This window comes from Pristiophorus japonicus, chromosome 17 (assembly GCF_044704955.1).
Source record: "Pristiophorus japonicus isolate sPriJap1 chromosome 17, sPriJap1.hap1, whole genome shotgun sequence".
Classification (NCBI taxonomy): Eukaryota; Metazoa; Chordata; class Chondrichthyes; family Pristiophoridae; genus Pristiophorus; species Pristiophorus japonicus.
In genome coordinates, this window is record NC_091993.1 from 110,322,758 (window position 1) to 110,334,870 (window position 12,113).

Here is a 12,113-nt window from a genome sequence, read left to right on the forward strand (position 1 = left end):
GGAAGCTGTTTAACCTACACCGCCTCCAGGTCAGGTCTAAGATCACCCTAACCTCTGTCGTTGAGCTACAGTACGCGGACGACGCCTGCGTCTGCGCACATTCTGAGGCTGAACTCCAGGATATAGTCAATGTATTCACTGAGGCATATGAAAGCATGGGCCTTAGGCTTAACATCCGTAAGACAAAGATCCTCCACCAGCCTGTCCTCGCTGCACAGCACTGCCCTCCAATCATCAAGATTCACGGCGCGGCCCTCGACAACATGGACCATTTCCCATATCTCGGGAGCCTCTTATCAACAAAGGCAGATATTGATGCGGAGATTCAACGTCTGCGCCAGTGCAGCCTTCGGCTGTCTGAGGAAAAGAGTGTTTGAAGACCAGGCCCTCAAATCTACCACCAAGCTCATGGTCTACAGGACTGTAGTAATACCCGCCCTCCTGTATGGATCTGAGGCATAGACGATGTATAGAAGGCACCTCAAGTCGCTGGAGATAGATCACCTAGCCACAAGATCTTGCAAATCCCCTGGGAGGACAGGCGCACCAACATCAGTGTTCTCGTCCAGGCTAACATCCCCAACATTGAAGCACTGACCACACTCGATCAGCTTTGCTGGGCAGGCCACATAGTTTGCATGCCAGATACGAGGTTCCCTAAGCAAATGCTTTATGCGGAGCTCCTTCATGGTAAACGAGCCAAAGGTGGGCAGCGGAAACGTTATAAGGACACCCTCAAAGTCTCCTTGGTAAAGTGCGACATCACCACTGACACCTGGGAGACCCTGGCCGAAGACCGCCCGAGGTAGAGAAAGTGCATCCGGGAGGGCGTTGAGCTCTTCGAGTCTCAACGCAAAGAGCGTGAAGAGGTCAAGCGCAGACAGCAGAAGGAGCGCACGACAAACCAGCCCCCCCACCCCTTCCCTCGACGAATGTCAGTCCCACCTGTAACAGGGTCTGTGGCTCTCGTATCGGACTGTTCAGCCATCAAAGAACTAATTTTGGGAGTGGAAGCAAGTCTTCCTCGATTGCGAGGGACTGCCTACGATGTCTGAGGTAGCAGTACGGGTAAGCGAGGACGCAGGTTCCAGAGCAACCGGATGGGGTCCTAGTCGTCTGATAGCGGCGCTGCGCCCCCTGCTAGTGGGGTGGGCTTGGTTCGCTCACCTTGCCAGGACTCCGGGCCTTTGCTGTTGCCTAGTGGTGGGCAGAGCCACAGATGTGTGTGCCTCCCTATCCTCCTTTGAGGGCTGCAGAATCTTCTGCCTGCTCTCTAACGGTGTTGGGAACCTGACTGTTCCAGGTCCCGTTTGGGGAACTCGTTGTTTCTGACCTTTCGCTCCTGGACATGGCCGAGGTAGCGACTGGGTCTGGGGGCTGCGCGTCTCCACCCGGGTGATGGGCAACGGCGGCCGACTGCGCGTATTGGCATCGTTTTCGTTTCCAGGTCCTTGGCGAATAGTGCCATCGGGTGCCTGCAGCATGGGATAGACCTGGGGCAGGGTATCAGGATCAGTGCCTTCACTCTCCTTAGGTCGCTGGCCTATAAATTGTGGTGACACCTGGATCAGGGCATGAGGATCAGCGCCTTTACCCTCCCGAATTCGCTCGCTTGTTACTTTTGGGAACACTCTATTCCCGACATCTCGCAACAATATTTTGTTCTTTACATTAAGAATAGTACCGACAAATTGCAACAACATTTTGTTCACAATCTAAATCGGTTTGTTACATTGATTGCCATGCATACAATGTCTCTTTAAGTTCAGTTGGTTGCAGGTCTCCTTTAAGAGAACCCTGCTGGCTTTACCCCAATCAAATCCTTTGTTAGAAACCATGTGTTGGTCCCTCAGCATTGCACCTCATGATATGGCCGTGGCCATCTTTTTTTTCAACCACGCTGCACCTCGATGCAGCAGGGACGCCTCTTGCCTCTGTCCTCGAGGTCGACTGCCTTGATCCTTCTCTCCTGCGATTCTGCCACAAAAGCTGGAAGAGTGCCTGTGAATTCGATTTCCCTCCCCAGGAGTCCTGCCACTGGAGCCCGGAAGGTATTTTTAGATCGTTCTGGTCGGATCATTGCCACGCAGTCATGATGGACGGTCTGTGCATCAGATGCTGCGCTGGTCTGTTCTCTGGTGCCTGGCCCAAGCGAAAGTGAGATTTTGCTCTGCCTCTGAGCACGGGGGACATCGATTGCTGGAATGAAGATGTCTTCCCATTTCAACTGGATCTTCCCCATCCACCTTCTTCCGAGTAGCGTTGGACCATCACCTGCAACAACCCACAGAGGTCATTTGTGCACCACGCCATTATGGATTACACTTACATCCGCACTACCAAGGACTGGGATCAGCTCCTTGGTGTAGGTGCGCAACATTTCCTGTACTGGACCAGCTCGGGTCATTTTTCGTTCCATAGCCTCTCAAAGGCAGCCTGGCTCATCACTGACTGGCTTACTCCTGTGTCCACTTCCATGAAGACTGGAACACCGTTTATCTCGACGTCCATCTTCACTGGAGGTGCAGGTATACACTCCATACACTTCTTGGGGCTGAGCTGCCTCTCTGGCCAAATCATCATTCTCCCCGCTGGATTCAAAGTCATCTACCGGCTCCTCTGCTAGATGGTGAGTCATATTTCTTCGACACATATGCTGGAGGTGGCCCTTTGTGTTACAGGCTTTGCATACATACTCAGCAAACCGACACTGGTGAGCCCCATGGTTTCCTCTGCAACGCCAGCATGGTGCTACTCGATTAACACCCCTCGGCAGACTCTGAGCTCTGGAACCCTGAGGTCTGTGCTCTCTGCCCTGGGCAGAGTCACGTTCTACAGTCTTGCCTGTGAAAGGCACCATTCTGTGTACAGTACTTGCCGGGTTTATGTCCACAGGATGAATAATTTGCTTGGTGCTGCAGGTCGAGGTCACGAATGCCTGACTGATGCTGATGGCCTTCTGCAGGTTGACTGTGGTGTTGGCAGATAATAGTTTGTGAAGGAGGCCCTTGTGGCCAATTCCTATAACGAAGATGTCTCGCAATGCTTTGTTAAGGTGCGTGCCAAAATCACACGGGGCCGCAAGTCTCCTGAGGTCAGCAGCATATTTTGCAATCTCCTGGCCCTCAGGTCTGCGGTGAGTGTAGAATCTGTGCCTGGCCACGAGGATGCTCTCTTTTGGTTTTAGTTGGTCACGAATTAGTTCAGTCAGCTCATCGTATGTCTTATCCTTGGCCTTTGTGGGTGCCAACAAGTCCCTGACGAGGCAGTAGACCCTGGGCCCACAACTGGTCAGCAGTATAGCTTTGCGCTTCTCTGCCGATGTGTCCGTCTCCCCTGCCAGGTCGTTTGCCACAAAATATAGCTCGAGCCTTTCTGTGAAAGCATCCCAATCATCACCCTCTGCGAAGTCTTTTAGTGTGCCGAAGGTAGCCATAATCGCATGAAAGTCCGTATTCTCGTTACCAGTTGTTATGTCTGTAATGTACCTATGAATGACTCCACGAGGCAATGTGTTGAACTCAAACTGTAGTGACCTTGGTCCTTTATTCGTAACTCCAGAGTGAGGCAGCTGCATGGTGGCTCCCTTTTATACAGCCCCTGCCACCAGGGCAGGAAACCCTGGTCTCCACCAGTTGCACCCTCTAGTGGTGCCAGCATGTATATACACAGTGTAAATCTTATTGATTGTACATCAAGTAAACAAGTTTCCATCTCATGCAACTATACAGTGACTGCACAGAGAGTATATCTATAGTCTGCATATATACCAGTGAAGAGATGTTATAGATCCATAGGGAGAAGGGAATAGATGGTTATGCTGATAGAATTAGATGAGGAAAGACTGGAGGAGGCTCAAATGGAGCATAAACGCTGACATGGACTGGTTGGGCCGAATGGCCTAATTCAGTGCCGTATATCCTATGTAACCCTATGTAATCTTATATAGTTTCTGCGTCAGCCACTCATCCTGGAAGTGAATTTCACAGCCGCGCAACTCTGTGTGAAGAGGTTTGTAGTTCCTCCTGCCCTTTGTTGAAGCTGGGAAATCCCAGAATGAGCAATACTGAAAAATGTAGATAGGAGATAGGGGGTTCCCACGTACACTTCATAGAACTAATCCACTAAATGAGGAAATAACTCTCCTTGTACTTCTATGAGACATTTAAGAGCCACAGTATGGTACACAATGCCAACAGTCAGAAGAGGGACCTTGCGCCACTTGGTGGCGACAAACAGTACTGCAGTTTAAAAAAAATTATTTTTAACGATTTCACGATAAAGATGAAACCAATCCAAACGAAACAGATAAACAAAAAGCTGGGCATTAGGTCTGCAAAAACATCTCAGCAAATGCACAATGGAATGGCAGTTACTTTAACAGTGATTCAAAAACAGAACAGTGACTACACTCCAAAAGTACTTCATTGGCTGGAAAGCGCTTTGAGACGTCCGGTGGTCATGAAAGGCGCCATATAAATTCAAGTCTTTCTTTATTTCTTTCATAGACACTGGCACAAAAGTCATCCACCACTCTACTAGGGTATGTTACATTAAGGGGTGGATTTTAACTCGCAGCAGGTTCCTAGTAGAAATGGAGGAGAGAGAGGCTGGGGGGGTGGGGAGGTGAAGAGTCTGGGGGGGGAAGAGAGGCTGGGGGGTGGGAGAAAGAGGCTGGGGGGGGAAGAGAGAGAGGCTATGGGGGGGGGGTTGAGAGAGGCTGTGGGGGGGGGGGGGTAAGTGAGAGGCTGGGGGTGGAGAGAGAGGCTAGGGAGGGGGGAGAGGCTGGGGGTGGGGGAGAAGAGTGAGAGAAGCTGGGGGAGCGAGAGGCTGGGGGAGTGAGAGAAGCTGGGGGAGGGGTAGAGTGAGAGAGGCTGTGAGGAGAATGAGAGAGGCATGGGGAGAGTGAGAGTGGCTGGGGGGAAATTGAGAGAGGCTGGGGGCAGAGAGAGACAGAGAGACATGGGGAGAGTGAGAGAGGCTGGGGGAGAGAGAGGCTGTGGGAGAGAGAGGCTGGGGGGAGAGTGAGAGAGACTGTAGGAGAGAGAGTGAGAGAGGTTGGGGGAGGGTGTGGGGAGAGAGAGGCTGGGGAAGAGAGAGGCTTGGGGGGAGAGAGAGAGAGGGAGGCTGGGGGGGGGGGGGGAAATCGAAGGGGAGAGAGGGAACTCAGGGAAGACGGATCACGTTCTTCCAACCCCCTACAAGAGACATCGTTGGAGTGGATGATATCCAGAAGTCACGACACTGTCACTATTCACTTCTAACCCAATGAACCTGTAACAATCCGTACACAATGCCTGCCCCATCTGTGGTGGTGGGGTAAGGCACTTCGGCTGGGGAATGCATGCAGTTGGACTGGGGTAAGGTACTTGTATTTTATAGTCTCTTGAACACTCTGCATTCAACTTAACTCTATTTATTTGGGAGATGGAGGTTTAAGATGGCGTTCCTTCACGGACCTTTTTCAATACAGCTCCCTATATCTCCTAGCTAGAGGACGCTATACATTATCTCGTTACAGCAGTTTGGCTGAGGGAGGGATGCACTTGGACTGGGGTAAGGCACTTTGGCTGACCTTTGCTGTTTTCTGGGGAGCTCTGTCCCCTGACAGGAAGTCAAAGTGGATCGAGTTGCAATTGGAGGTACTTATTTGTATTGCAAAAATGGCCAACAGGCTCCACCCCTTATTTCTCAGCAGGAAGCTTGGGTCGGGGCTGCTAAATCACCGGGGAAATAGGATCTCCAGAATCAGGGGCATCATCTCCAGGCTCGGGGCTGCTCGATCAGGGGACCAGCAGAGAAGTCGCGGCTTCGTCAGCCGAAGGAGCAGCAGCCCGCCGCCATCGGCCCCCTCCTGCCGCCATCAGGCGCAGGCTGGCTGGGGGGAGGGGGTGGGGGAAGAGAGTCGGAGCCTCGTGTCCTGCTTTTAGCACCAGGTGGATGGAATGATTTGGCTGGGATGGTGTGGAGCTTGACAGGGGGCGGGGCTTAACAAGTGCAGTACGGGCGGAGGTTGGGGGTGGCTGTACAGACTTCTGTCTGTCAAAAACAGTGCAGTACAAATAGCTAGTCCCATAAAATTATGAGGAACCTAGATAGAGTGGATAGGAAAGAAGGTCCTGTTTCCCTTGGCGGAGGGGGGGTCAACAACCAGGGGGCATAGGTTTAAAATAATTGGTAGAAAGTTTAGAGGGGATTTAAGTGGAAGTTTTTTCACCCAGAGGGTGGTGGGGGTCTGGAACTCACTGCCTGAAAAGGTGGTAGAGGCAGAAAACCCTCACCACATTTAAAAAGTACTTGGATGTGCACTTGAAGTGCCGTAATCTACAGGGCTACGGATCAAGAGTTGTGTGATATATTCACAGAGGACAGCACACACAGCTCCTAACATGGCAGACAGCACTCTCGGAAGCCTCCGAAAATCTGCCTGGTTCTGTTTATTATTAACACTGCAGTTGCAGTACACAATACGTCCACATCCATAGTGTGGAGCTACAAACATTACAAGCTAACAGACATTACACTTCTCCCTCCTTAATGAAGAAATTATTATAACAAACATCATACATAACTTTCATGTTTATACATAACACAGGATATAAACTTATTTTTTTCCATATTTACAATGTAACTTTACCACTTGTTTTCTGTTTCAAAGAGGATACCTTCGCTCTCGAACAGGACCTTCCAAACATGGTGTTGAATCTAAACTCATTCGAGGCTCATCCTGAGGAATGTTTTCCTCCACGGAATTTCCTTGATTTTCATTTGAACTCACTCTAACTTCAGGCTCTTTGTTTTCCTGACTCGGACTCAGACTTTCATTCTTATTCTCTCCTGGATTTGTTTCCAGTACATTGGATTTAGGTTTGCTACTGGTGTATCAAAACTATCTGATGAGTTAGAAATAATTGAATCATTCCCATCTTCAACTCCTTCCATGTCTGTAGGTAAAATATGATCAATATGAACAAACCTAACCTGTCCATTATCAAACATCTTTACCAAATGTGTGCGAGGACCACATATCTTCACCACTCTTCATGGTAACCACTTTAACTATTTATGGTGATGGTTCTTCACTCTCATCTTCTGGTTTAATTTCACACTTCTCTCTTTTACTCTACCTCTATCATGATTCTCTTTCTGTCTTAATTGTGTCTCTTCTACGGACTGTGCCAAATTTGGCTTTAACAACGAGAATCTGGTTCGTGGCTGTTGTTTGAGAAACAACTCTGCTGGTGTTCTACCAGTAGTTGTATGAGGAGTATTTCGATGTGTAATCAAAAAATTAGCCAATTTGTGATCCAATGACAACTGTTGTTTCCTTGGATTTGGATCTAACATTTGTTTTATGAGGGCACGTTTTACAATTTGTACAGTGCGCTCTGCTGCACCATTCGAAGCAGGATGGTATGGTGGAACCTTGGTATGTTTCACAACATTTTTCCTTGTGAATTGTGCAAATTCTTCTGAACGAAATTGTGGTCCATTATCCGAAACAACCTCTTCAGGGAGGCCAAATGAAGAAAATAATTTTTGCAAAATGTCCAATGTTTTACTTGTTGTTATTTTCCACATTGGAAACACCTCAACCCACTTTGAATGGCTATCAATCACAATGAACAATTGTTGTCCTTCTAACTCAGCAAAATCAATATGTAGCCTTTGCCACACCCTGGGAGGCCATTTCCATGGCTGTAATGGTACTGGTGGTGGTTGCTTGCTTACCGATTGACATGTCGTACACTGACACACGATGTACCCTATATCTTTATCAAGACCTGGCCACCATAAATAACTGTGTGCAAAACTCTTGGTCAAGCACATTCCCAGGTGCTGGTCATGGAGGTCTCCTAATAATTTGGACCTGAATTTATTTGGTATAACCACTCTTGCACCCCACATGATACAATCTTTATTGACTGATAATTCATTCCTACGAATGAAGAATGGATGTGAATCTTTGTCTGTTACCTGGTTTTGGCCATTCATTTGCAATATACTCATACACTTTTGACATCACTGGGTCACGTTTGGTTGCTATACCAATCTCTTCAGCTGTGACTGGCAGTTCATCAATGTATAAAAAATAAAACACTTCTTCCCTATCGGGTGTAACTTGTGATGGGGAAGGCAATCTTCAAATTGCATCAGCATTACTGTGATCAGCTGATCGTCTGCATTCAATATCATATGTATATGCTGACAAAATCAAAGCACATCTCTGCATTCGGGCTGCAGCTAATGTTGGAACTGGGGACTTTGGATGGAGGATTGCTGTTAGGGGCTTATGGTCCGTAACGATGGTAAACTTACGACCATACAAGTATTTGTGAAACTTCTTGACCCCAAAAATTAATATCAAAGCTTCCCTTTCAATTTGCGGATAATTACTCTCACTGGCACTGAGAGTGTGTGAAGCAAAAGCAATTGGTCTCTCCTCCCCACTACGTAATACATGAGAGATTACTGCCCCAACTTCATATGGATAGGCATCACATGCTAGCTTAATCTCCTTATGAACTAACATGGTGCTCGCTACCAATTTGCTTTTACACTCCTTGAATGCTGTATCACATTCTTTTGACCACTTCCAATGGACCTATTTTTTTTCAAAAGTTCATTCAGTGGATGTAATACTGTAGCCAAATTTGATAGGAACTTCCCATAATAGTTCAAAAGACCCAAGAATGAACGAAGTTCAGTGACATTCCTGGGAGTGGGTGCATTTCTGATCGTATCCAATTTTTCCATGGTTGGATGTAAACCATCTTTGTCTACTCTGTGCCCTAAGTACTCCACTGAGTTTTTTAATAACTCACACTTACGAGCAGACACTCGTACTCTGTGCTTCTCTAGCCGTTTGAGGACTTCATTCAGTATATTATTATGAATTTGCCTATTTGGTGCTGAAATTAGTATGTCATCCAAATAACACACTACCACTTCAATACCTTGCAAAATCTGGTTCATCACCCCTTGGAATATGGCAGGGGCGGAAGACACTCCAAACGGTAGCCTATTAAATTGATATAGGCCTAGATGAGTATTTAGTCAAACATGACTTGGACTCCTCATCTAGTTCAAGCTGTAAGTAGGCATTCGTAAGATCCAGTTTTGAGAAGATCTGACTACCTGTCAGTGTTGTGAACAAATCTTCTATATTTGGCAATGTATTGGGGACATTACCCTCTAGAACCTGGTTCATGGTTACTTTATAATCACCACACAATCTTACCTTACCATCGGACTTAGGTGTAGCCCAATTACATCGATCTATCTTACAAATAATGTTCTCAGTCTCTAGTCTTTTGAGTTCTTGCTCAACTTTCTCCTTGAGTGATATGGTACGGAACGTGGCTTGTAGTAAACCGATCTAGTGTCCTTCTGTACCCTAACATCTGCCTTGAAGCCTTGGATCAGACAGCCCATTTCACAGAACACCTTCGGATACTTCTTGATAACCTCATCCATTGATGAAAATCTCGCTTCCACACAGAAAATCTTACTCCAATCCAGCTTCAGTGAGCTCAACCAATTTCTTCCTAGTAAGGCAGACTTGTTTCCTTTCACTACTATTATAGGCAAGTTCTGAAATTGATCTTTATATTTCACCAGGACGGTGACACGACCTACCACAGGAATTTTCTCTCCCGAGTAGCCTCGCAGCTCTATCTTGGATTTCTCCAGTTGGAAATCACGCAATTTGTCGTGATATAGTGACTCCAGTACTACACTCACGGAGGCACTAGTGTCGAATTCCATTGGTATCTTGAATCCCTCAACATCTATGTGGATTTTGATGCTTTCCGAATCGCTGCCCGTTAACCTCGTGCTCCTGATGACGTGTAAATCTAACATCTCCTCGTCCTGTTGTTGTTCTTCCATGCTATGTAGTCTCTTGGGATTTCTACTCATAGCTTTGAACGCTGGACTCATAGCTTTGGAAGCTGGTTTACCCTTCAGTCGGCATGCCTTCGCAAGGTGCCCAGTCTTCCTGCAGAAGAAACACACTGCCTTCACGTATGGACAACTTTGAGCAATGTGTTGTCCCAAGCACCTATAACACGACTTCGACGCTCCGTTAGAATTTCCAGTTTCTGAGACTTTGGGCCCCCACCGTCTTTTACCTTGAACCTGCAGGTGATTTACCTCGGTTGACTGACGACTGTAATTATTATTTAATTCTCGGGAATATTGTTCGGCCATGCCCATCGACCTTGCTGTCTGACAAGCAATCTCAAAAGTCAAGTCATCCGTCGTCAATAACTTCCTTCTGATCGCATCATTTGCCACCCCACAAACAAAACGTTCCCACAATGCTCGGTTTTGAAAGTTTCCAAAATTACAGTGCATCGATAGCTTTTTTAATGCTACGATGTAATCACTGATACTTTCATCAGCCTTTTGATTCTGAATCCCGAAACGATAACTTTCAGCAATTTCTAACGGTTTGGGGTTATAGTGCTGCTCCAGCTTCGTTAAAATCTCTTTCAGCGTTGTGTCCTTTGGCTCGTCAGGCACAAGCAGATTTGCAAGGGTTTCGTATAATGCCGGACCCGCCTCTGATAAGAAGATCGCTTTCTTACGCTCCAACACAGCCCGGTTCTGGACTGCATTGTCTGGAACTTCGATTATGTTATTTGCAGTGAAATACATTTCTAGCCGATCCACATACGCTTTAAAACGTTCCTGGTCGTGTCTATATTCCCCCAAATGTCCGATTACACCTGCCATTTTAATCTCTAGCTGTTCACACCGTGTGCTGTATTTTACCTCGGATTTTTGTAGCTTTTTCCAAAGACAGAAACTTCCAAAGTCTCTCTGTCGGCTGGCTGAATCCTTCACCAACAAAATTTAAGCTTTAAATCATCTGAAAAATCCCATCTCACCACCAAATGTGATATATTCACAGAGCACAGCACACACAACTCCTAACATGGCAGGCAGCTCTCTCGGAAGCCTCCGGAAATCTGCCTGGTTCTGTTTATTATTAACCCTGCAGTTGCAGTACACAATACATCTACATCCATAGTGTGGAGCTACAAACATTACAAGCTTGCAGACATTACAGGTTGGAAAGTGGGATTAGGCTGGATAGCTGTTTGTCGGCCGGCACGGACACGATGGGCCGAAATGGCCTCTTTCTGTGCTGTAAATTTCTATGATTCTATGGTTTTAAAGCTATGTCGATAGATCTGTTGAAGGGGGATTACTTTGCGGCGATGATTTCGGTTGAAAGAGGTTCGTGCTCGGAACTTGACGGTTGGGTTTAAATATTTATTGTTTATTGGGCGTAAATCTTTGCCCCTGTGAGCGAGCGCGGGGTGTTGCTGATGTGGTTGGCAGAGGGACAATTGGTCAGAATATGAGGAATATGAGGTGCGGCGAATGTTTGTGGCAGAGGAGCAGCGAGAGATCGTGGCAAAGGTGTGGATGGCGAAGGTGCGGCGAATGAGAGTATGGGGCCCAGAAGAGGCGAGGGCCCTGGGGCAGCACGGGCCTGCCCACACTGCGATATGTGCGCGCACTAGGTCCGTGCAGCAGAGCTGGGCTCCAGTCGTCCTGGTTAACCCTTGCCAAGGCCAAGCTCTGTCAAGCCCGTGTGCAACGGTCACCACATGTTAAAACAATCCACGCACAGGTATCTTCCAGCCTTCAATTGGAGTTCAGGACTGGAATATCGGTCCTTCATTGAAACATATGTGAACCCGTGTGGAAGCAAGTCATCCTCGTTCGAGGGACCGCCTGTGATTAGAAACCTTGACTCAGAAGGGCGGAACTAAAGTTCTGAGTTGCTGTTGCCCGTCCGGTGGCCGGATTGTGTTACACAGCTGCTCCGTTCATTCCCTTCAGGTTTGGGGCTTTCCTTTATCCAATCCCCGCCATTGTACTGTCCTGTGCTTCGGCTGAGATCGGCGGCGGGCCGGGGAGGGTTTGGGGATTTCTGTTTTTTTTTTAAGGTAGATTTTGATTTTAAAAGTTTCAGTTGAAACGCGCGGACTGCAGGCGTGAGGCCTTCCCTCGGGGCGCAGCAGACAGATTGACAGCAGTCGCAGCCAATCAGAGCCGGCGACGCGCGGGTCAGTCCCGCCCCCGGAACCGGCCAA